At 51.3% G+C, this 22,505-nt stretch overlaps 1 protein-coding gene across 1 annotated transcript in view; it reads right to left on the bottom strand.

Annotated features, from left to right (window-relative positions):
* Window positions 1–22,009, bottom strand: part of NMNAT3 (nicotinamide nucleotide adenylyltransferase 3) — a 137,063-nt gene extending 115,054 nt beyond the window's left edge. The window contains exon 1 of the mRNA XM_075546836.1: window positions 21,820–22,009. The gene's annotated coding sequence lies outside the window, so the exon portion shown is untranslated. The remainder of the gene's footprint in view (window positions 1–21,819) is intronic.
* Window positions 22,010–22,505: the final 496 nt, after the last annotated feature.

Below are 22,505 nucleotides of genomic sequence, written 5' to 3'. Positions count from 1 at the left end.
CATTCCGAGATGCGCATGGGAATCCCCCACGGGGTTTACTGAAAGGACCATACCTGGGACTCACCTCTAGAGATTCCCTTGCCACTCACTGAGTGAGGTGGATGGACACAGTCACCTTTCAGTTCCAAAAGTGCCGCCACCCTTCCGGCACCCTGGTCCGTGTGCAGGCCAGGCTGCGACGCAGGTTCCTGACGCAGCGGTTCTGAAGTGTGGTCCGACGGCAGCAGGAGTAGCATTATCTGAGCGCTTGTTAAAAATGCACATTCTCAGGCCAAGATGCAGACCAGCTGAACCAGAGGCCCTGGGACCGGGGCCAGGAATCTGGGCTTTAACAAGCCTGCCAGGTGGTTCTGGTGCTCACTAAAAGTTTGAGAACCACCGCTCCAGGTGCCAGGAAGACAAACCTATAGGCAGCTTTGACTGGCCTCTGAGACTGAGGTCTCACCTGCTCCCTTCCCCCAGGTACCATCTCAGCCAAGGTCCACCAGCTTGGTCTGGTCCAGCCGTTGGGCTGGTTTCTTTCTGGGGCAGACAAGGTGGGTCACTGAGTGGGCTCCGGTGGGTGAGGAGATGCTGACCAATTACCAAAGGGACGACACCCTGTGGTCCCCTGTGTCTTAACCTCACTTAACCCACAACCCAGTTAATCAGCCTCAGAAAATCGAGAGCTGGCCATAATCTTATCTTACCCATGGTTTTTGATTATCAGTGACCTCCTTCCACTCCATTACCCTGGTTAATTGAGAATTGACTAGGCCGTTAACAGGAATGCGCCCCTTGCTAACAGAGCTATTCCACATCCGCCTTCAAGTCCCTAGCAGCTGAAGAGTTCACAGATTCATTGATCTGATACAATACAAGTCACTAGAATCTAAGAAATTACCACGAAGAGGTCAACTGTTATGCATTTATCTGCCCAAAACCTTACAGGAAGGAGTTTTCTTTGAAGGGTAAGACTGTACGTGGAGGGCTGAACCAGGACAGGTAGTCCTCGATTTATGGCAGGGCTCCCTTGGAGGAACCCTTCTTAAGTTGTCTCCCCGCCATCCACCCCCACCCCTGCCCCCCGCCCTGCCCCCATCCCTGCTGCCTTTGAGGGGTCCGCGTGCTGTGGCGGTTACTCGGGCTGCTGACCACCGCTCCTCCGGAGAGGGCTTTCTACTCCCGTAGAGAGTTCGTCTTGGAAACTCACAGGGCAGTTCTGCCCTGTGGAATCGGCGGATAGGAGTGGGCAGTGACGCGACGGCAGGGAGTGTGGTTACTATCAGTTTCTCAATCATCTGATCCTTGGCTGATGGGCTTGGGAACACTGCATGTAAACCTACAGCTACATCCCAACACTGTATGTCGCATATATTCCTAACAGTACGATGTGCCCACCCGCTACGCCCTGCCACCCCCAAACACACCAAACAGATGGTGCTAACGATGGTTTATCCTAACTCGAACATGTCGTCAGGACTCTCGTAGAGGACACTCAGTCTACTTGTGCATATTTGGTCAGTGCTTGGAAACACCACTCCCTTAGAGTTAGGACGGAGATCAGATGGGAACAAACCCTCCGAGGGCTGCCCCTTCACAGCAGCTGGCTAGCTTGATAAGGACAAATGCCAAGTGCCAAGAGGCTGACCAGAGATCCAGAACTCTGATGATTTAGTCGCGTACTCGGTTTTGAAAACGAGCCTCACTGTCAAACGGCAAAGGTGACAGAATTTGCTCAAAGAAAACGGGCGGGGGAGTCCAACGAGACAAATGTGATTCCCTTGAAGTTGTGTGTGCCTGAACTAGAGGGCTCACAAACATCCCAGTCCTCTGCTGATCCCAATACGGCACAGCAATCACGCTTCCCCGAGGTAAAAGCCAGCTGCTTCTCGGGAGGGCGCCTAACGTGGGCATCAACAAGGGCTTGGCCAATTGTCTCTTGTTCGCTTCACAAGGCACTGACTACAGCCAGCCCCACCGGCCCCTGTATAGATAGGACCAGATGTTAGGCCTACCTTAGAGCCTGTCTTTGCCGACTGCTCACACCTGGGCCTACCCCGCGTCCCCCTCAGCCCCCAGCCCGTCCCCCCACCGTCCAGGGTCCTCTGACACTGCAGGCGAGTGGCTTCTCGGAAGTCTTCTCCTGGAGTGGCTGTCTGCATCTAATCCAGCCCCAAACTGGCTCCATCCTTAGTGCTCCTTATAAACAAAAACCAAACCACAACCACAACACTCTACTTTATGAAACATTTCAGACACTCAGAAGGGTAGAAAAACATCATGTCATGGGCTGCCACTTACATGTCCCTAAATGATCACTAACGTGTTTGCACGAAGACTTTGCCTTTTTCCCCCTGGAAGTATACGAAGGTATGTCGTAAACAACATGACATCAAGCCTCTAAATACGTGGAAATGCAGCTCTCCAAAGGAAGAACACTTCCCTACAAAGCCATGCTCACACCTGGGACTTGAGGAGTTAACGAAACCTGCTCCCTCTCACCCAACCCCAGGCCAGGGCCAGTGCACGGCTTCTCAGGAAATAAAACATACAGGTGGGGGGCCTCCACGAGAAAGACAGGTGAGATAGCCCCTCCCCCATCCCGCTAGAATCCTGATGCTGGTTCCAGAGCCCCCTGAGCGCCCGTATGTGTCACAGGGTGCAGCTGTAGGGCCTGGGCTCCCAAGGGTTTGCTTGGCCGTGACCTCAACAGAAGCAGATTTCCAGGTCTTTCTTCAACGCTGTTCAAACTGCCAACCTTCAGGTTAACAGGTGAACCCTAATGGTGCTACCCAAATACCTTGGCAGATGTGAACCCCCCACAAAACCCCCAGATGTAAGCATGCCTCCATGGTGGTGGGAGGGGCCCATCATTCCCAGAGGTGTGGGAGGGAGTCTGGCCCTGCCAGCAGCCAGAAGTCACACTTCTCACCTGTAGGACTGGCGGTGAGAGGACACCCACTCTGGCGATTTGTTACGGCAGCCCTAGGGAAGGACTACAGCTTCTTAGGGACCAGCCGCGGCTGGGGCTCAGGGACATAGGTCCGAAGTCACGGTCTTTCCATGCTCACAGCAAGCCTGTGGGGGAGGATTCATTTCCCAGAGGCTCCAAGGATCAAGCAGCTTGCTCCCTGTTGGGGCTTGTAAGTCGCAGGCAGGCTTCCCAGCCAGCTTTGTCTGGCCCCAGAGCCACCTCCTGGGTACCACTGGACACCAGGTGGGAGGAAAGAGACCTGCCACCCATGGGCTGACGACAGTGGGGCTGTGAGCACCTGTTTGGAGGCAGTGAGCCTGGGGACAAGGTCCCTGGTGTCTACAGGAAATGCCTCTCCCTCTAACGAGGTCTGAGCAGCAGACTTACCAATGCAGTGCAGCGTGTGATCTCATTGTGGATCCAAGCAAGATACAGTCCTTGTATCCTCAGTCCCTGACAACGTGCCCATGCCATGAATACGGCTTTCAGTGGCGACTTTCTCCAAAGAGGGCAGTTAGTCCTTCTTCGTAGTCTGTTTGGAATCTGGAACTCGAGTGAACCCTGCCCACTTTGTGTGCCTCTGCTGGTAACACAAGTGCCAGTGACATCGCTTCCGGTATCACAGCAACACACAAGCCACCACCGCACGGCAGCCTGACAGACAAGTGGCGCAGACAGATTTATAGTAAAATGTAATACTCTATCATTTGTTCTCTCTTTTGCCCCATTTAAAATTGGTCTAGCTTTTAATATTTCTGCCTCTTCTTGATTGTTTTCCTGTTTTGTTTTGTTGTAGTTGTGTTTTTATTGTATGTTTGTTTTGTATATTTTTCAGTGTATGAAGTCCAAGAGAGGTGGACCTATGGTGATAGTAACTGGACCAATTGTTTCTCAGGGTATGGCGGGGGACATTGGGGGGAAATGGAGAGTTAAGAATAATGAGTAAAAGAAAGAAGAGAATGTTCTAAAGTTGATTGTGAGGATGGTGATTAATCAACTCTTTTTAAGATGATTAAACCATTGACTCTTATGACATGTTAATTCCATATCAATAAAGCTGTTCAAAAATAAAATGAGCTAGGATTGTGGATGGGCTGACCTGACCCCATGCATTGGACAGAGGCCTTTCTTAGGGATCTGCCAGGACGTAGAGCCTCTCTCTGGCAACTGAGCCTCTGACTCCCTCTCATGCCTCTGCCTTCCCTGTGTGTCCTTCCACATGATTACTGCCACCCTGCTTCCACTCAGGACCCATCTGACACCAGCAATAGTATCCTTCTTCCACAGCCTCATCAGAACCTGGCTTGGATTTCTGCCAGCAAGTTCTCAAAGCATTGCTACAATTGCTTTTGAGTGATCCTCAGCAAAATGTTACGTGTGTGATATTAATAATCTTGTTAGATAATTCCCACATTCTCTCGGGTCATCTTACTATGCAATGGGTCCAAATCTGGGTCTTTTCCCGTTGGTTAGCTAGGTGGCTGTCTTCCGGATTTCTTGGCAGAGAAAAGTAAGTGCTTCTAGTGCTTCCCCAGCTTGTTGAAATATTGCCATCGGTGTTCGGTCAATTCCCGGGACAATGTCATCAGTGTCCATAAAACAAACAAAAACAAAGGCAAACTCACTCCCATCGAGTCAATGCCGACTCATATTGACCCTGTAGGACAGGGTAGAACTGCCCCTTGTGAGTTTCCAGGGATGGAACTCTTTATGGGAGTAGGAAGCCCCACCTTTCTCCCTTTGAGTGGCTGGTGGTCCTGAACTGCTCACCTTGCAGTTGGCAGCCCGATTTGTAACCACTACACCACCAACCGGGATTCCTCATGCCACCAGGGTAGTTTGGACTTCTTCCCTCAGGACAACTGGGTCTTGTAGTGGCTGGATGTTGGCCGATGCCTTGTGGTACAGTGAGTCTTTGGATGCTCTCTGCCTCACTCAATATTCCCCAAGGAATCCTTCAAAATCACGACTCTTAGCTTGACTTCTTTCAGCTTGAGATACGTCGAGTGAGTTCTTCCTCTTGGGCTTTCGAACTCCAAGTCTTTGTGCATCTCCTTATGATACTTTGTCCTCTCAAGCTGCCCTTTGAGATGCTCTGTTCAGCTGCGTGACTTCATCGTTTCTTCCGCTTACTCTGGCTCTCTTAAAGCAAATGGCACCAGCTAGAGAATGCTGCTAGAAACGTACGCATTCAGTGCTTTAAAAGAAAAATAACGAGCCTGGGCTCCAACAACGGGGAAAGGGTGACGCTCCTTATGAAGCACCAAGGACTGGTCTAATTATCTTCACATATTTGCAGGAAAGTAGGAGTTTTAAGTGATAAACCTGATGTCTAGCTGACGGATTCTGTAAGGAAGATCTGAAAGGGGCTTCTCATGCCATGTATAGCAAACTCCAAAGGAAAGAGAGCAACTTAAAAGTAAACTATGCAAAATAGAACTTAGACATTTGGATAATTCTGCACTGCAGACTAAGGACACGTGTCCTAGAATGGTCACCAAGGACAAAGCTCCACACTTTTTAAAAAAATAAATGTTATTATATAGTGTTTTAATTATCCTGTCCATATTCCTGAATCCTCACTTTAAAATAAAAATTTAACAAAATTTGTAAATGTGATGTGGCCCAAGTGAATCTTGCCTGTTGCACCAAATGGCCCGCATTTTAATTCCACACTTTTTTTTTTGACAGAGCTCAAGTTTGTAGCTGAGGAAGGTAACCGACTACGACAGCAGAAAAAGCCATTTCTTTCTCCAACGGGGACAGGGAAGAACGAAATGAAAGAATGGTGTCTTCCTCGTGGAATTCGGCAGGCAGGATATAAGCCAAAGGAACTACACTTATTGACTTCCAAGCAAAGAAAAGTATCACGCCGGTTACAGCTCAGGGATCAGCAGAGGCACATGGTCTCCCTGATTCCCTGATTTCCAAGGGCAGCCTCCTGGATCTGAAATGGCCGAGTCAGAGCTGCCTGGGTTTCAAAGACTCCGAGCTTCACAACCTTGGCTCCAGGGCGTGGGGCTGCTGCTATAGTTGCCAAGGGGATGGGACCAGCAGCTAAAACTGGGGGAGCAGGGCAGCCAGGGGCAAGGAGGGAAAGAACAGGGCCTGGTGGGACCAAAGAAGTGGGGTCACCACTCAGATGGAACAGAAGACTCATGGTACATAGAGAAAAGGTTGAAGTTGTTGAGAATTTTGTCTTGCTCGGATCCACAATCAGTGCCCATGGAAGCAGCAGTCAAGAGATCCAAAGACACGTTGCATTAGGAAACTGCTGCACAAGACCTCTCTAGAGTGTTGAAGAGCAAGAATGGTATTCTCCATTGCCTCATACGCATGTGAAAGTGGGACCCAGAGTAAGGAAGACCAGAGGAGAATGGATGTGTTTGAATTGGGGTGCTGGCGAAGCTGGAAAGGGCTGCTAACAGGACACACCAATCTGTGTCAGAAGAAGTGGGCCAGAGCGCTCCTTATGGGCAAGGATGGCAAGACGTCATCTTACATACTTTGGACATGTTGGCAGGAACAATCAGTCCCTGGGAAAGGGCTTCATGCTCGGTAAAGTGCAGGGCAAGCAAGGGAGGGAAAGGCCCTCGACTAGACTTGATGGACTGACACAGCGGCTGCAGCAATGGGCTCAGGCACAGGAACAATAGTGAGGATGGCGCAGTACCGGGCAGGGTTTTGTTCAGTTGTGCACAGAGTCAACATTGAGATTTTGCACTTGTTGTTGATGTAAGACTTCTGGGATGATGTGATGGAGTGAATGCATTCCGCGTGTGGCAAGGATATGAACTTGGGAAGGCAAAGGGTGAAATGTTATGGATTGCACTATGTCCTCCCAAAATATGGGTTGTAATCCAAACCCCCTATGCCTGTGGCTGAAATCCCATTTGGGAATGGGTTGTCTTTGTTGTGTTAATCAGGCAGGATTCCTCTAGGGTCTATTTTGAACCAATCATTGTTTTTGAGCTTTAAAGAGATAAAACAAAGGAGTGGAGGAAAGACAAGGAAAGGCAGATGCCAAGAAGCTACATGGAAATCTTCAAGGAAGCAGAAGGAAGACGCTGACGGGACAAGGACCAACCTCCAGGGCTGGCAGAGAAAGAGAGCCATGCCCCAGAGTTGGCATTCTGAGCTCAGTTCTAGCCTCGACAGAAAGTAAGAAAACAAGTGACTGCTTGCTAAGCCCATCCACTGACAGTATCTCTCTTCTAGCAGGAGTAGGTAACCGAGAGTTTCTTTAAATGATGAAAAGGAAGACAGAGGGAGAGGTGGTCAACAGTCAACACACAGGGGGGTGCACAGTCTCCTTGTTTGTGGAGACTTTGCAAACCAAGACGAAACCACCCTCCTCGTCCCCCACCTTTCAATTTACCCTTGAAAACACAAAACAAAACCATTTTTTAATTACAGGAAATATATGAAAAAGTAGCGAAATGAGCCTAATGAAACCTTCGTAATTCACAAGCCCGCCATTTCCAATTCAGGTGGTCTTGGCGGTTTTAATTCAAATTTGAACCACCATCTGCAGCAGGTAATTCCACGCTGTCCGTCTTCCGTCCCTCTGCTTTGAAAACCTCTTCTGCTCCCCCTCCTTAGGGTTCCGGAAGGTCTGTCACCCAAGTTGGGCAGAAAACTCCAACTTCCCGGAGAGAGCAATTGGCCAAGAGCTGGACCATGATCGCTGCCGGATGATGGATCAGCACCTCCCACAGGTAGACGGATGATCTCATAGGGTCCTTCTAGCCATCGCCTTCCATTGTGTGGTGCCTTGTACAGTCTAGACTACACACCCCTGGCTAGAGTCCCAAGCTAGAGGGAGTTATTGTTATGCTACCGAGGAAAGAAGGGATGTGTTTTGAATCCTCACTTTCCTGGGAGATGTAACCGAAGTCACTGTCCTTTAGTTCCTGGAGAGTAGGGACTGCAGATTAGCTATCATGTTCGATGTGTTATTGAACAAGGACTTCTGCTTTTAAGTGGTTCCCAGCTGCATGTGTATTTGAGAAAAATGGGAAGCTGGGGTCACGGGGCTGGCTAAGACTAGACCTGGCTCATCTAAGATAGGCAGAAGTGATCAGTGTGTCTCTATTTATGATAGTTACAGAATCTGTTGTCAATTTGAGACTTAAGAGTGAAGGGGTGGAGTTTAGCCTGTCAATCAGATCGCAGCTTGAAGACCTCATTTGGAGGTGCTAAGGAGATAAATAACTCGCTGGAGATGGGACACACGCTCACTCCCTGGGAGACATTCCAGTCGACAAGACACATGGAGCTATGCTAGAGCCCTGGCTGGAGCAACCACATGGAGACCCCTGCCAGCACTGAGATGTTTCCACCACCACTGGATCCACAGGACTTTCCACCCACTGGCCTGTGATCTTCCTGCATTTATCATCATTGCATGTGCTCTGTGAGTCTGAAGAGGACTTTATAGATTGGTATTGGACAGATGGGCTAATAACGGGCTTATGGGCTTGATCTGTACTGGGCTGGGATGTTTTCTCAATGTTCAATTGCTCTTGTATGTAAAGCTCTTTCTTATGCACATATGAGTCTATGAATTTGCTTCTCTAGTCTACCCGGACTGACACACTCTTACGCTTGTGCTGCCAGCAAACAGAAGCTACCACTCCATCGCAGCCCTGGCTATGGACTGGCACACCTCTTCAGGGACTTATGTGGGCACAAGACAAAACAGTGCCTCTTCTCAGATGAGCTGGAAGCTCCGTGTATGCTTAGAGCTGCTGTCTTCCTGGCCTTCAAGAATGAAGTCAGCGCAACGGCGAGAGCTACAAGCCAGACGATGGCCAAGGCCTTCGGCTGAGCGCGTGGATCCAGCAATGCCTAACAGCCCAAGGTTGCCATGTGAACCTACTTTGATTGGCACTCCAGTTCCTTACCACCGAAAGAACCCTCGCCGTACAACAGTCCTGAAACCTTCCTATGACTTATCACATTAACTGTCTAGAGGCAGCTCCAGAGGTAGAATTTAGGTTGATGGGATATGGGATGAGAGGAAACATTTTCATTGTATACATTTATAGTTCCTTAATATTTGAATCATGTAAATAGATGACCCATTTACGGTAGTCCTTACAGGTATGTTCGGAGAGCATGGAAAATTGGCTTTTCCAATATAACCCAAATATCATCTTGCACCTCCCACGTCTTCTGACACTCTGCCGTTCACACAGCTCCAGTAGAGAGCTGGGTCTATGTTCGCTCCTCTCTAATCTGAGGCCAGTAAGCAGGGCAACGTTCCATTCAAGACGAGACTTCTGAGGAGAGATTATAACACACGACGCCGCTTCCATCAGGCCCACTTGGGATACTGCTTCTTAGAGTCCAGCTGCCACACTGTGAGGGACTCCAGGCCAGTTGGCAAGGGGTTCCTGCCAGCAGCCCCCGCAGGGGTGCCAGTGGCAGCCAGCATCGACTACCAGGTATTGAGTGAGGATGCCTTTGAGATGTCTGCAGTCCCACATTCCATCTAACTGCAGTGGAATGAGAGACCCAGAGCCAGAATAGCCCAGCAGTGCCCAGCCAGTGCCCGAGCTGTGCGCGAGAAGCTAGGGTGAAAGTCGGGAGATCGGGAAGGCAGCAGGGCTCCTGGCTTATGAGGATCTGGTACGTTCTCCCCCTTTGGCAGGGTGCAGTCAGACCACTTTTCTATCACTCGGTAGTAGTGGGAGATACTTGTATTGTCTGTCTCTCACGAGTGTCTGGACTCCAGAGATTCAATCGAAAGTTTTGCTATACTGTGTTTTGTTCAAGCTCCTGTTTGGGGTGATGTATTAGATGGCACCGTCAACTGAGGATCCAGGAAAGGGGCAGGAGGGAGTGGTGGGAAGAGTATTTTCAGACAGACAGACATCAGAGTGGGTTAATGGTGCCCCAACTTCAAGCCACCTGGGAATGAGGCTTCATTTGGAAATGGGCCCCTGCAGATGTAAGCAAGCTTGAGTCAGATTGAATTCAGGTGGCCTTAAGTCCAAAGCCCGATGTCTCTCTGAGAGGGAGCTATGCATAGTCAGAGACGTAAGGGAATGTGACGGTGGAAATCCAACTTGGAGTGGAGCAGCGACTGGCTACGAAATGCTAAAAATGACCAGAAGTCACCAGAAACTTGAAAAGGCAAGGGAGGGGTCTTCTGAGGCCCTACCACCTTGATTTCATATTTCTAGCCCCCAGAAGGGAGGGAAAATGAAGGTGCTGTTTGAAGCCACCCAGTGTGTGGTCATCTGTTCCGGCAGCCCTCATCCACCGACACCAGAGCCAAAGACCTGGCGCCAGCAGTGCACGCACATAACCCAGCAGAGACTGAACTGTAAGTCGGTCTTGGTCTGTGCCCTTGTCGTGCACTTGATTTTCTGAGAAACCGAGAAGACGACGTGCCTAGGATCCCCAGCTGTGTGCCCGGAACATATTTACCTGGCCCCAGATAAGCCGAGCCCAAGTGACACAGGCTGACTCTGACCGGCTGATGGCACGAGCAAAGTGTAACTGACAAAAGGCAAAAGTGGAAGGGAGGCAAACACGGACTCACTGAAAAACTACAAGACAGAGACTACAAAAGGCCTCGTCAGTCAAACCAACAGTCTCTTGAATCCTTTATTTTGTGTGTGTGGGGGGGGGGATGTGGGGGCCAGAAATAAACCTTGAGAGATCCCATTGTTGACAAGTCCCCGCAACGTCAAGGAGGAGTAGAAGCGTGTAAGCAAAACTGGAGAGCCCATAGGTGTGACTCAGTAAGGGCGTTCTGGTGGCGCTGGGTACCTGGGCGCCGTCAGTGATGTCTGCCACGCACACAGCACAAAGTCACAGATGCCCTTTTCAGATCATGTATTTCTGTTCTCATGGAGTGCACGCTGGACCATAAGCTAGAGGCAAATGGTCTCATTGCTCTAAAGCCCTGTGATCCTGAACCTTTTCTCTGAAACTTCTAAACCGTCCCTAATGGACACCTGGGCACTTTAACCACCCCAAACGATGTTGAGAGCTAGCTACTTGGATAATTTGAAATAACCTCTAGGAGTTAGGCCTCTCTTTGTAGGGACAAATTCCCAAATAGGCTTAATCACAGTGCCATGGAGAATGTTTCTAGAATCTGCATTCTGCTCAAACATTTCTGCAGCTATTTCTCTTTCCTGTGTGAGGAAGTAAAGAAAAGCCTCCAAGATAGATGAGGATCCACAAAATTATCGAATGAATTAAGTCGAAATGTCAGCACGGCCATATTGCACGCCTCAATTGTGAATAGAAATTTTGATGAAGCGCTCGCTAAATCTTTAATTGGAGATGGAGTGTTTCTATATCCAGGCAGTGACTACAAAACATTCATCACAGCGTCTCAAGCCATAACTACAGCAATTCTCTGTCATGCTCTGGAATGAATGTCAGGAGAGTAAATCGGCATTAATATTTAAACATGGCACTAAAGACCTAATTGTGGGTTCATCCAAATGAGGCTAAATGCCTCTCAGTGAATGCTTCTTTTAAGACCACTTCAATGGACCCTAGAAAAACCAGGCACAAGCAGGCCATGACCGAGGCCATGATAATGATAGACCTTCTTGTCTATCCAGGCCCTCGGCTGCCGTGTTGGGTCTCTAACTGCACGCTACACACAGTGCTTATCCACTCACGACAAACACTGTAGTCTAGCCCATGCCCCCGGGGGAGCTACGGCAATACAGCTTTTATTTTAAGATGTTTTCCAATGATTTGCCCCTTACGTCTTTGGGCTGGTTACTATTTATGCAATCTGCATTCTCGTAGCATAAGCAGGTTTCTGAGCAAGCACAGAATTATGGATTCGGTTACAGTCGATTTAGTACACTGGTAATGTGCACGGGGTTTAGGGAAGAATGCTGCAGCCAACACCAGCAGTGGCACACTCCTCACCCTCACAGTAAGTTAGCTTGGCTTCCAAATGCCAGCACTGGATCTCTCTGCCTTGGCGTCTAGTGCCTGCCCAAAGTACCAGAGGATAAACCCCCCTATGGAGTCCTGGCGGAGTTACAGTCTCAGAAACGTGTGGCTTACAGGGTCACTATGAGTCCACATGGGCTCGGGGGCAGTGAGAGTGTTTGTTCTGGGTGAGAATTCTGAGACCGTCTGCTCCTGCAAAGATTTACAGCCTTGGTAACGCAAAGTAGCGGTTCTAGCCTGGCCGTTGGGCCTCTAGGAGTCAGAATCAACTTAATGCCAGTGAGTTTGGTGTGGTTTTCGGAAGGAGTCCCGGTGGTGTGGTGGGTTACACTTTGGGTTGCCGACCACAAAGTGAGCAGTTCAAACCCACCAGCAGCTGCTAAGGAGAAGGCTTCTCTTAAAGATGTACAGCCTCGAACCCCAAAGTGGCACTTGATCTGGTTGGTTTTAAGGCGTCCCGAGTGTGTGGTTGGTTAAGTCCTCAGCTGCTAATAGGATGTTTGTTGATCCAAACCCCCCAGCTGCTCAGCGGGAGAAGAGTGTGGCAGTCAGCCTCCAGAAAGATTTACCAGCCTCGGAAATGCCATGGGGCAGTCTGTCCTGCGGGTCACTATGAGTCTGAAATAGCTCAAGAGCAATGGGACCAATGCACAGCTAAGGACAAATCCCATACCCAAACTTATTGCCACTGAGTTGATGCCAACTCATGGTGACCCTGTATAGGACAGGGTAGAAGTATCCATGTCTGTCTCCTGAGGAGGAGTTGGTGATTTCGATCTGTTGACCTTGTGGTTAGTAGGCTTGGATCCCTGATCTGTGCTTATGGAAGCAGCCGTCAAGAAATCAAAAGATGCGTTGTATTAGGCAAAACTGCTGCACAAAACCTCTTTAGAGTGTTAAAAGCAGGTATATTATATCAAGGACTGAGGTGTGCCTGACCCATGCCATGATGGTATTTTCCATGGTTTCACATGCATGTGAAAGGTAACCAGTTGCCTTGTAAGCATGATAGAGGATATGGAGTAAGGGAGACAAAAGAAGAATGGGTGCAGGTGAATTGTGGTGCAGGGCAAGAATAGTGAAAGTAGGACGGTTAAGCAAATTTGTCTTGGAAGAAGTACAGGAGAGTGCCCTACTTAGAGGCAAGGATGGTGTGACTTCGTCTTGCGTGCTGTGGACATGTTGTCATGAAGGACATCATGCTTGGTACACTCGAGGGGCAGCCAGAGAGAGGCAGGTCCTTAAGGAGATGGGTTGACACGGTGACTGGTGACTGCAACAATGGGCCTTAGTGGAGGCCCACTCGTGAGGACAGTGCAGGTCCAGGCAGTGTTTCCTGTGTTGAGCATTGGGTCACTATGGGTGGGAGCCAACTCAAGGATACCTAATAGCAAACCATTCTCTTCCATCGGTCAGTTGTGCTACACTCTGACTCTCCTCCTGCATTATATACACCCACTCCTCACGTAAAGACATGTGCACGTTCCAAAGACCAAGCTGTTAGACAAAACCAGTGCTCTGTAAGGAGGTGGGAGATGCAAAGGCAGTCCCTGACCCCTGACCCTCAGAACTCCTATGTCCCAGCCTGGCTGTACTCTGGACCCTAAAGCCCTGCGGACAGGCCTGGTGTCAGGTGTGCCTGGAGCTCAGTGGCTGGGCTAGAGACATCATTGGCTGCTCTGGACTTGGGGAGCTGGTGGAGCTAGGGGTCAAGACACTTGGTTAGGTTGTTGCCCACATGGAGACTGCAGTCCTGCCCCCCTGCTGCGGGTTCTTAGCTGGGAAGGACCCCTGGAGAATGACTGCTGCATTGTTGGTCTTGGGGGACTTCGAATCTGAGGCTGAGAGCCTGGAGACCAATAACTGCTCAGAGGAACTCAGTAGCCCTGGCCAGAGTGGGAGGGGGTGTCTGGCTTCTGTGCAACCCCTAGGCCCTCAGTAACCCCCAGTTTCCTTCCCCATGCAGGACCTGGTCCCAGCTGAGTGCTCCAGAAACTGGGGGGAGCAGCAGTGGCAACCGGCCCCAGCCCCACCTCCTCCCGGATCCTCCAGCCACTCGCAAGCCCTTCTGGGAAAGGCTCTCTCAAAATCCACTTCAATAGCGTTTTCTGCATGAATCATTGCAGCAGCAGTGGCTGTGTGAGCAAGGAGCTGGACAGACGGAGGAAACGCAGATGGATGGCAGCTCTTTTTGCAATTGTGGTAAATGAATAACGTCGGATAACAAGATCCTCGATAAGCGAGGGATGGGCGTAGTCAATGAACGTCATCAGTATAGCACCTTTGCACAGTGTCCCCTTCCACTCTTCAGTCAGGACCCTGTACGCAGGTGGCCAACCGGTGTAGTTGCCATGTTCTTAGTGGTGGCAGATGCACGTGCCCCGGATTCATCACCTCTGCCCTTCGATACTCACAAAAAAGGTTAGAAACGACGCTGGCATCCTCTTCCTCCCAACGGACCCAAACCAACACAGCAAAACAGAATGGTCAATAGCACCATATGAGTTAGACAGAAGGAGGCCGGGCGGGGAACTTAAAAACAAAGTGGCCTTTTGATTTCACCTGATCTTTCAAACAACGGTGTCCCCAGCAGTTTCCGATTTGTTACCATGGACTTACTAAACCCCTACACAGCTAATTCCTGCAGCAGGCATTCTGCCCGAATGGTCACCTGCTTGCCCACAGAGAAACATTTGCCATTGAAAGCCTTCTTGATACCAAACCTGATGGAATGGCTTCTCTGACCCTGACCTTCCGTCTCAGCCATCTGCCACTGACTGAAGGCAAGTTCAGGTTAGTTGGAAACACTTTCTTTCTCTTTTTCCTCTCCAACTGCACCCCCCTTCCAGAGAGCCCACTGGCTGATCCCGTAACTGATAGCGGCTGCCTGATTGGAAGTGGAGAGGATGCAATCAGGCTCCATCCCCAGCACTAGGCAGGCTGGGAAGGCACAGCATCATGGCTCAGCATCAGTGCCCTTAGTCCTTTAGGCTGGTAGGTGCTTCTGAGAGTCACCCACCACTCATGCTGGGCTCTGTCCCACCCTGGCAGTTCATTTTTGTGGAAGGAAGCCTGAGAGGGAGCCCACTGATGGCCCAGGGGAGCAGGAAGGGAGATTGGCTCTAGTTTAAAACCACCTTCGGGGCTCTAAAATGTCCAAGTTGACTGAAGACATGTTGACGCCCACAACCCCTTTCATACATTTCCGCCACTTAACACACACTGTCCGGAGGCATACATAGTGTCACTGTGGGTTAGCGTACGGAAGGGTTATTTCCAGCGTCATTTCTTTTCTCCGTGGCTTCGAGCCGCGGGAGAACGGCCCTGCCCAGCCTGCGGGAAGGCCTTCCCATCCTGGCACGCACAGCACAGGGATGCTGCCGATGCAGCGTCAGCTCCCGGGATCACGTCTGGTGGAGACTGGCGGGGACTGACCCTGTATTTTGTCAAGGGCTCGGGCCAAATAAACAAAATCTCCGGCTAACAATATTCAACGGAAGGAGAGAGCGTATTTCCCCGGGGCTGTTAGATCATAATCTTGTTAAAAACAGTTTAGCTTTATTCTCTGCTAGCGCTCAGTGGGACCGAAGGGGCTGGAAAGCTGGCGTGGTGTCCTTCTGAGGACACGGCTGCGTCCCCCGGACCCTGCCAGCTCCCCCAGCCACAGCCGCATGCCCACAGGCCTGTTTCTCCTGCCACGTGGCAGGCCGCCAGCCTCCGCAGGATAAGGTGGCGTGCCCACTGAGGACGCTGAAAGAGGAGAACAAAAGCAGCCCTCACGGAGGCTCACTGCCTGTTTCCCATCAGGAGCTGAGCTCCCCTCCGGCGGCACCTCCCAGAGAGCTGAGAGGCGACAAGTTCAGTGAGGCCCCATCTAAGGAGATGCTCTCTGAACTCTCAGGGGGACCAGCTGTCCCAGACAGACCACAACCCCACCTGTGTTAGAAGACAATTGTGCTCACAGTGGACTAGAACCTACAACCTTTTGGTTAGCTGCCAAGCACATTAATACTTGCACATTTCCACCAGGGACTGTTCTCCCATTTGGAAGCTGAAGCAGAACTAATTTTAAAGGTCCATGTTCTAACCAGATCACCTTGGCAGCATCACCCAATGTTTACCAGAATTTATAGAAAAGAAAAAAAAATACTATCCAGCGGCCATCAAGGCAAATCCCCGGTGGAAATAGTGCCGCTGAACGGCAGTTTGAGCTCACTCTCGGCTGTGTGAGAGAATGAAGACGCGCAGCGTCGAAGCCCACAGGGGCAGTTCTACCCTGTCCTGCAGGGCCATGATGAGTTGGCATCGACTGGGCAGCAGCAGGGTTTTGGCTTGAGTGATGATCAAAGGTCTATGAAGCCTTCAATCAACATCTCCATGCAGTCTGCCTGTCTGGCTAGAACTGGAGACACACACACACACTCACTCTCTCTCTCTCTTTCTCTCTCTCCCCCACGGCATGCCAGGCTCATCTTCAAGACTATGAACCAGGACTTGGAACAGGTTCTTCCTGGTGCAGGCATGGCCAATGTTGGGAAACCAGAACAGAGCTGAATTTGTAAACTGTGGGTAAACCAGAAAGATGCCTGGGATGGGGTGCTTGGAACAGACAGACCTGAAATCACCTTCTTTGAAACCACGGCAGCATGCAGATCCCAATCGAATTTCTTGACCAGCAGAGCTGGAAATGATAGTGTCAGGCTCAATCCGGCAGCTGACGGTGCCACCGTCCTGGTAGTGATCCATCTCTAGCATCAGGCTTCTGAAAGGGCTGCTCAACACACCTCTCCACACTCACCCCTTCTGGGGATTCACCTGCACTCCCCCCGCCCCATGCTGGTTTCACCCAACATTTTAAAACCCGGGGTCTGTTCTGATTTTGCCTTCTTGGTCATAACTGAACCAGGTGGAACAGATCTGAAGCCTGCTATTAACCTAGTCTGTAGTTGGTTTACATGCTTAATGCTCCCTTCACTAAGTCTGTCTCAGGATATCTGTGGGCTCTATGAGGGTCAGGGTGGTGTCATTTAGGCTCCCTGTTTCAATCTCAGACATGGTATTTGTGGAAAGGAGGTGGAGAGAGGAAAGGGGGCAGGGAGCGGGAAGGAAGGATCAAGGAAGAGAGGAAAGGACAGGCAGTGTGCCAGGCAGAGGCCTGGGTACCAGGCACACTTGGCCCATAAACTGAGGACAGGCTCATAACCCCAAAGAGAAGGAAAGCAGCTTGAGCATGCTTTCGAGGAAGTGATGGAGCCGGGAGAGGGCCAAGAAGCTTGTTCAGGCAGGCTTCCCAGCCCAGGCCCTGCCGGGAGAGCTCAGATTCAGGGGCAGCTCTGGTAAGACACGGAGAGCATTATTAGACAGGGAGACACAAGTCAGCCTTCAGTGGACAAGAGGCCAGGCAAGAGACAGCACCCCTGGGTGGAAAGGACAGACAGTCCTGACAACATCCAGACGTGTGTGATCTTGTCACCCTCATCCAAGGCGCTTTCACCCCAAACCCATCCTGAGCACCTCAGGTCTCGCCAGGTTCACACAGCTACAAAATCTTTCTGGTCCTCAATCCTGGCTCAGTGCCATGTGAGCGGGGCTGTGATGAGGGACTCACAGGTTACTGAGGCTCAGTCACCACCACCAGGCAGGGCTGCGAGGCTCAGCCAGGAGCTGCATCCTGAGGCCTGCCCCAGCAAAACGGGATCAGCCTGTCTTTCTGAGAGGAAGACGATGAATGAGCAAAGACAGACATTGGTCAGGACTGGCCACTTTACTTCAGAGCGTTGACAGCACGGAGTGGTTTAACATCGATACATGGAAGGTTTATCTGGATGATAAAATACCTGCATTTGAGAGGCACATACATTTTAATTTTGCGTGTGTGTTTTTTCCTTTTAAGATTTCACACAGTCAAGTGCTTTAAGTAATGGATGGAAAGCACATAGGTCGGTTTCCTTCCGCACGAGCTGCCTGGCTAGTGTCTGCAGAGAGGCTTTGCTTCCAGTGAGGCCTGAGGTCAGAATCCACGTGCCCCATCTGTGCCCGTGACCTCTGCTCATTACGCAGAGATCAGTGGGGAGATTAATGAAGATAGTAAAAATAATCATAACAGCACTGATTATTGAACAAGCACATACCATACCATGTACTATGTTCCGGGCAGTCAGGACTTCACATATTTAACCTTCCTAGTGCTGCGACCCTTTCATACAGTTCCTCATGTTGTGGTGACCCCCAACCATAAAATTACTTTTGTTGCTAGTTCATAACTGTAATATTGCTACTGTTGTGAATTGGGCAACCCGTGTGAAAGGATCATTCGACCCCAAAGGAGTTGGGACCCACAGATTGAGAACCGCTGGTTTAGAACCAGCGACCCTTATAGACAGAGCAGAACCGCCTGATACTGGTTCCAGGGCTGTGATATTTATGGAAGCGGCTGCCACATCTTTCTCCTGACTTTTCCATTAGCAGCCAAGTACTGAACCACGGTGCCACCAAAGTTCGATACAAAGACACCCATGTTACAGATGCGGAAACCTAGGAAGGCTCAGAAAGTTTCGGTGACTCGGGTCACAGAGACACTTTGGCATTCATGACTAGGCTGCCGTGTCCACGAAGATGCTTAGCCCTCAGCACGCCCAAGAGAACATTAACTTTCTCTGTTTATCCTCTTAATTTGCTTTTCCTTTCCAGCACCTTCGCACACCTAGAACAGTTTGTCTTAAAGGCTTATGTTCCGTCTTCCCTTTATTTGTTCTAGTGCCATTCATCATGGGCTACACTTGGCTGGGTCTGGGCATTACTCAATAGGTCAGCCCAGCTCTCGGTCCAGTAGGGAGCTAGACCCACTGGGCAGCTATCATGCCCCGTGAGGTCAGTGAGCTGCAGACCACAAACCCACCCCCGCTCCACAGGAGAAAGACGAGGCTGTCTACTCCTGTAACGATACAAAGGGCAGTCCACTTGGTCCTAGAAGGTCACTCAAGGGCCACTATGAGTGGGAACTGACTGGCTGTGAGTTGTTTTCATTGGGGGGGGGGCAGGAGAGAGGTTTAAGGAGGAGGAGGAGGTCAGGAAGAGCCCCTAGTGGGGCAGTGGATTATGCTTTGGACTGTTGACCACAAAGTCAGCAGCTGAAAACCACCAGCCGCTTCAAGGAATAAAGATGAGGCTTGACTCATGTAAGAACTATGGTTCCGAAACCCACAGGGCACTTGCACCCTGTCCAATCGGACCACTATGAGCTGGAATTGACTCAGTGGCAATGAGGGGGGTCAGGGATTGACATGGGGACAGAGGCGGCTCCTCAAAGGGACCCACACTACATTCAGCCATGTGTTAGAGACCCAGGGCAATGCTAGGTCTTTCCCAACACTCGTTTCTCCAGACTTTTCTTATGTTCCTTTGCCCTGGGTCTTCACAGGGGCTCCAATTCCTGCAGGCTTTGGGCGGGGGTGAGGGGAGGCGGGGGGAGGGGTCAACACGCCCTTATCATGCAGAACACCCGTCTCTCCTGCCAGGGCCAGGATTCTCTGGTACAGTCACCACAACTGATAAATCCAACTCCCCCACTAATCAGCTGGTACAGTCCTTCCTGTCCACCCACTCGCCTAGCCGCCTCTTCACCAACACATGATCGAATAATGGAATATGGAAAGTCGCTTTCTGCATGTCAGGCACTGCTCTATGTATTTTACATATATTAACACACTAAGCCCCATAAGGTAGGTATTAAGCTATTAAACACCCTGAGGTAGGTGCTTTTATTACGCCTACCCATTTTTCAACGACAGAGCAGCCGGTGGTTTCAAACAGCTGACCTTGCAACCTGTCATCTAACACGTAACCACTACACCACCGGGGCTCCCAAGTATGACTGCTATTTCAGTCCATTTGAGGAGGGAGAGGGGAAAAGTGAGTATATTCCTTAAGGGCACAGTCCTCAGATCTCCGAAGCAGTGAGCTGCCAGCCACGGTTTGTTACAGGGCTGGGAAGAGACCGGGTCTGAATCTGAAATCAGACCTGGAACCCCAAAGCCTGAAGCACCCCTCTTCTCTCTGGCAAGGGAAAACAGAACCAAAGCCTCAGTGCTCTCAAATACATTCTGACTCATAGTGACCCCACAGGCCAGAGTGGAACTGTCGCTCTTCACAGGAGCAAAAGGCCTCATCTTTCCCTCATGCAGGAGCTGCTGGTTCTGAACTGCTGACCTTGTAGTTAGGGGGCCAACACATAACCCCGTGGGCTACAGAGGCAGCACACCAAACCTGCCCTCTGCCCTCCCTCTCCAGCACTCTTCTCTGTCCTCTGCATTTTCCCACTTCCCTTCACTTGTTGCCTAGTCTCTGGGTCTCCCGCCAGTTTCGTAGAACAAGTCCTCTGACTACACCAAAGGCTTGAGCAAACTCTAAGAAGAAACTGGGCTCAATCAGGATTCCAGCAGTAGACAGGCAGTTCCTGAGGCTCAACACCCATCCCCTTTCCCCACAAATTCCTCAAAGTCCTAGAGGCCCTCAAGGGGGCCCAGCAGAGCTGTGTCTCTGGAGAGCTTGAGGGGGTGACACGGAGAGCCACCAGGGAACGCCGGGACAAAGCTGATGCTCAGTTGTGGAGGATGAGCCCGGGTTGGGAGGGCTATGGAGCTGGTAATACCCAGCGAGGCCTTCTGGAAACCGGGTCCCTGGCCAGCAGCAGAGGGGAGGTAGCTTTCCCCAGGCACGGCCACTAAGGTGCTCCTCCCCGAGGTAGCCACGGAAGCAAGCCTTCCTGGGCTGGGTCTGCCACGGACGGCCAGGGCCCTTCTTCTCAGCCCCTCACTGAAAGGTACGCTCCGGGAGGGCAGGGCCTGCTCGGATTTTTCTCTGACCTCTCAGACCCCGTCTTCATTTTAGAGACTAGCTCATTTGAGAGGCTCAAGGAGGTGGGGGGGGGGGGCGGCCAGGAGGAGAGTGTGTCTCATCAGCCTCCATCTGGAGGTATGGCCACGCCAGGCTGCAGAGTCATAAACATTGATGGCTCAGCCCTCCACAGGCAGGTCAGGCCCATTTTACAGACTGGTCAGGCTGCACTCTTTCCCGATGCTATGCCTTTGTTCTGACCCCTCCCGGGGCAGGCCTCTGTTTCCTTCATTCCTACGTTTGAACTTCAGCATCCTTCAAAAACTGACCATCACGTGGAATCTGAGAAACAGGACTTCATTGGCTCTACATCGTGATGGGAGCAGACAGCTTCTTCTTTGTTCCCCAGATCAGCCGGTGGGTTTGAACTGCACCACACATCTCTAGCACTCCTTTTTACCAATGGAGTAAAAACAAACAAAACAAAAGCCACAGCCAATGAGTTTATTCCGACGCATAGGGTTCTCAAGGCTGCAAATCTCTACAGGTTGCTATACATCTGAATGGATTCCAGGGCAGTACGAGCAGATTAGCTGCATTTTTGTAGCTGATGGGTTTGAATTTCTGACCTTAGGGTTAGCATTCCACCACATAGGCGACTGTGCCACCACGGAGACCGCCCTCCCAGCCCCCTGTTCTCTAAAGTTTACTTTGCCGTGCGTGGCGCTGTCTGCTGCTGAGCTCCCCACTAGACAGTGAGCACCCCGGGAGGGGCCCCAAGGTCGCGGGCCCGCACTTAGCTCAGTGGCGCCCCCCCAGCAGGAGATACGTGCTTGTGGGAGGAGCCCACTCCAGGCTGTCCGGCCCGGCCAGAGCTGCCGGCTGATTGGCCATTGCGAGAGTGGGCGGCGGCGAGGAGGGAGGTGCTCTGACCCCCGCAGGCTGTGGCTGCGCTCCCCAAGGCCACCAGTTGCGCGGCGCGAGCGCCCTGGGGTCACGTGCAGCCGGGCCAGGATCCACCTCCTCGCGGGCCGCGCGCCCCCGGGCCGCAGCAGCGGAGCGAGCTGACAGCGGCCGGCAGGCGGACTTACCTGTAGGGCCCGGGACTGCGCGGGGTGCCGCCGGGGGCCGAGGGGTCGGGGTCCGCCGGGCTGACGCGGGGATCTCGGCCGCGGGGCGCTAGGTCTCCTTGGGCGGAGGAGGCCCGGGATACGCGTGCTCGGTCACCCAGGTCAGGGGCCAGGTCTAAGGCTCCCTAGACCTTGAGTTTCAGCGGGTCCCCCGCTGTGGGCGGAGTCTGAGGCCAACCTAGGAGACTGCGCTTGCGCGCCCCGCCCCTTAGCCTAATGCCCCTCCCACTGGCACCGCCCCTGCCATTCCTACCTCTACCCAAACCAAACCCATTGCAGCCCGAGGTGTTGATTCCGAGACCCAAAGCACCTGTCAGATTTTAATGCTGAAATCTTTAGAGGCCGACTGCCACACCCTTCTCCCACAGGGGATGAGAACCACCAACCTCCTGTGACCCACCTTAACCGCTGCGCCACTAGGGCTCCTTCAGGCTTGCCCACTGACCCCCTAGTGCCACGCCCCTTTTGTGTTTTGTTGTCCTTTGGTTTATAAAATTGTCCTATGTTTTTCATTCAGTTGTGTTTCATTTAAAAAGATATAGTCAACTTTCTGTATCAAAACTGAATTTTAAAATACACCAAAGAAATAAAATCATCCAGCTACACCTAAAAAGAAAGCAATATCTCCTTCTCCTTGCTCCCCACCC

Source organism: Tenrec ecaudatus, chromosome 4 (assembly GCF_050624435.1).
Source record: "Tenrec ecaudatus isolate mTenEca1 chromosome 4, mTenEca1.hap1, whole genome shotgun sequence".
NCBI lineage: Eukaryota > Metazoa > Chordata > Mammalia > Afrosoricida > Tenrecidae > Tenrec > Tenrec ecaudatus.
This window is presented reverse-complemented; position numbering and strand designations above follow the sequence as displayed.